Source organism: Pseudopipra pipra, chromosome 9 (assembly GCF_036250125.1).
Source record: "Pseudopipra pipra isolate bDixPip1 chromosome 9, bDixPip1.hap1, whole genome shotgun sequence".
Lineage (NCBI taxonomy): Eukaryota > Metazoa > Chordata > Aves > Passeriformes > Pipridae > Pseudopipra > Pseudopipra pipra.
In genome coordinates, this window is record NC_087557.1 from 3302940 (window position 1) to 3306206 (window position 3267).

Here is a 3267-nt window from a genome sequence, read left to right on the forward strand (position 1 = left end):
TCCATGTTGGGTCCTGCTACTTGTGAATACAGAGCTATTGGCTGTTTTCTTATAATTACATACGCACCAGGGTCAGCTGAGAGCATGTCTAATCTCACACCCCAAGTTTTTCCCTTTAACCATCCTCGATCTTCATGATTGATGACTTGCACCTCTAAAAACTCACAGTTTGATGTTTCATATGGTGTTACTAAACAACCAAGTGCAGGGGGTTTACAATGTGGGGGACTCCATTGTACTCTTAAATACTTATCTGGTGTTTCAGGCCTCCAAGCGGTGGCAATGGTTTCACAGATATTTTAAAAGCTTACTGAGTGAAAAAACATAAAGCTTTTATGAGTGACATCTGATCTCAAACAGACAGCTCCTTTCTCCTTTCAGTACAAAATTATTTTCATGGAATCATTTAATAGGAAGTGCCCAGGAACCCCAGACTGTGCTTTCCAGAACAGAAAATAAACAGAGGGAAGGAGCTTTGCACGAGTGTAACATACTCCATAACACACCTGACTTTAGTTTTACTCTTTATGTTCAAATATAGCAGAAGACAAAAACTCCAGCAGGAGAGCTGGCACATTACCCATGGTACCCTGAAAGTCCACCTTAAGAGAGCTGGAGAAAAATCGCAGTTGTGCGAGTCCCTTTTGCCTGCCGATGGCTGGGGATCCTCTCCATCCACCTCATGCTCTCCTAACAGCAGAAAGGGTGATCTCGGGGACATGGTGGCACTCGACATCCTGCTGAGAGAGCAAGGAAACCTTTAGCATAAAGGGGAGTTGGAATCTAAAATTTCCTTTCCTGGGAGCTTTGTGAAGCCTGCAACCAAGAGGGGGAAAATTTGCATCTCCTTTGGTGCAGGTGTCAACAGAGGCCAACAGAGTTTTCACCTTGTTCAGACAACTGTGCCCCTTTTGGCTCCCTGGCAGCTTCAATGGCACCAGGACCCCCTTCCAGCACACACACGGATGTCACACACAGGCACCCACACACCTTTGCTCCAGCCCACACGTGGCCAACATTTCCTCACCCTGGACATCCCAAGGGGAGTATTTTTGCTAGAGAGCACAGCAACCCCCCTGTCCTCACAAACTGCCTCCCTGCAAGAAAAGGAATAATTTCTCCTGGACACTTCGCCTACAGTCAAGGGCTTTTAAAATGTGCTCAGGGTCCCTCCCAGCTTCTGCCTGTCCTTGCATTTCAAGGCATGGGCATGTTTCAACAGCAAACCCAGCTCCTCACTGGCAGTATAATCCTGCTCTTACCTGGACAGACTCCCAGGCTCGGCACAGCTGTGGCTCATGGAGCAGCTTCCCAAGGCCCTTCTCTCTCCCAGCAGGAAGCACAACTCGCCTCCACTCCCCAGCACCAGGGGAAACCACGAGCCAGGCTGCAAATTGACACAGAACGAGCAAAAAGCATTAATGCAGCACCAAAAAAACCCAAGCTAAAGCAGTCTTTGCCTCGTAACCCTGCACAGGGAAAGGGTTTGGAATTCCAAAGCAAAACTTGAGACACCCAGAGAGCACCAGCCCCGCAGTCCTGCCACGGCTCCCCCAGGGTCCCCCGGCAGGGAAGGGGTTTACCCGCCCCCCGCTGCCCAGCACAACGCGCCCCTAAACGCCCCCCGGCTCCCCCAGTCCATAAACCCAGCGGCCAAGGCGCTCTCCCCTCCGCAGCCCGGGCAGCAACGGGGCCGCGCCCTCAGCCCTCACACACAACCGACCGCACCCGCCCCGCCGGCCCTTTATACCGCGGGCCGGCAGCGCTGCCCAATCAGCACTCGAGCACCTCCGCGCAATCCCAGCCCACCGGTCCCCGCGGCCCCGCCCCGCCCGCTCAGCTGAGGGAGATCGGGAACTGGGGACAGGAACCTGCTGCTGGGGGAGACAACCTGGAGATGGAATTGCACACGGGCACCTGAAGCCTAGGCGATTTTCTTGCCTTGGCAAGGCCCTGTGTTGCTCCCAGTCACAGGAAATCTCTGTTTCCCTGCCCATCCCTGGAGACAGGTGGCCCCTAAAATCCCCGGCAATCAGGAAGCACAGGCTGGAGGAGCTGGCAGGACCCAGTGGCTGTGTGTGCTGTGTGACACCGTGTCCTGCAGCCCCACGGACCTGCACAGCAGGGACAGGTCCTGGCAGCGTTTCAGTGCCGAGGCCAAAGCTGGGGCTCAGGGACAGCTGGGGCACATGGCAGCTCTGGGAATCTCTGCCATGGATGGCTGGGCATTCCAGGACTGCCTGCTGGGCAAAGGAGCTTCTCTGCAGACTGTGGAACCAACAGGTCTCATGGACTGTAAGAAGCCAGAACTGCTGCAGGACTGTAGAGGAATCTGGGTCAGAAGAGACAGTTAAAGGTCTCTAAGTCTGACCTCCTGCTCAGGCCACAGTCACCAATGGGATCGGACCGGGCTGCTCAGGGAGGGATCCAGTCATGTTTTGGAACATTCCACAGATGGGGATACAACAGCCTCCCCAGGCAACCCATTCCATGAGCGACTGCCCTGACAAAATACCTTCCCCTCCTATGCGGTTGGAAGCAACAGCTGGGCTGGCAGGAGCAGAACCTCCCTGCTGGGCCATTCCCCAGCAGCCCAAATGCCCTGCACAGGGCTTGGTGCGGAGGCCTGGGCGGCTCGTTCCTCCAGCTGGGCATTTTAGGAGCTGCCCTTGCCCCGTCACTGCCAAGTCCCTCTGGCAGTGGTGCAGCTCCTCAGCTGGAGTGCCTCTGAGGGACCCCCGGCCACGTTTCCCAGCAGCTGAAGGAAGGGAGGGTCACCCCCCAAGCTGGGCTGCCTTTCTCTCACTGCCTTTTCCCCACCTTTACACTGCAGTGACAAGAGCTGCACTTTCCCAGGGAACGGGGCAGGGACAGGGGAGAGCAGCAGGCAGGAACCCCCTTCTTTTCTGCAGGCCAATGACTAACAGTGTGTGAAGGGACAGTGACTCTTGTACCAACTCCACCTCCCACTTCTTGTCACAGATCGATCTGAGGCACTTGTCAGGTCAATACCTGCCCCTTTCAGGAGCACCAGGCTTGTGGTCAGTGTCCTCATTGTAGCCCATGAATCCCTCTAGGTGTTAAATCAGCCTCTCTGTCCTGATTCTTCTAATGAAGAATTAGCGTTTAATGAGATATACAAATTATCCTGACAATGTCTATGTTACAAGCTCAGTTTGGCAGTGTTGCTATCCTGGAAAGTGTGGAACAGGGACTGTCAGTTCTCTTTATGCTGCTCTTAAACACCATCCCTACATTCCCAGGAGA

General features: G+C 54.3%; 1 long non-coding RNA gene across 1 annotated transcript; it reads right to left on the minus strand.

The window, feature by feature from the left end:
* Positions 1-511: 511 nt before the first annotated feature.
* LOC135418650 (uncharacterized) lies at positions 512-1737 on the minus strand. Its single transcript, XR_010432596.1, has 3 exons — positions 1647-1737; positions 1263-1387; positions 512-740 (listed from the first exon to the last, which is right to left on the minus strand). It is a non-coding gene; the product is annotated as an uncharacterized LOC135418650 (long non-coding RNA).
* Positions 1738-3267: the final 1530 nt, after the last annotated feature.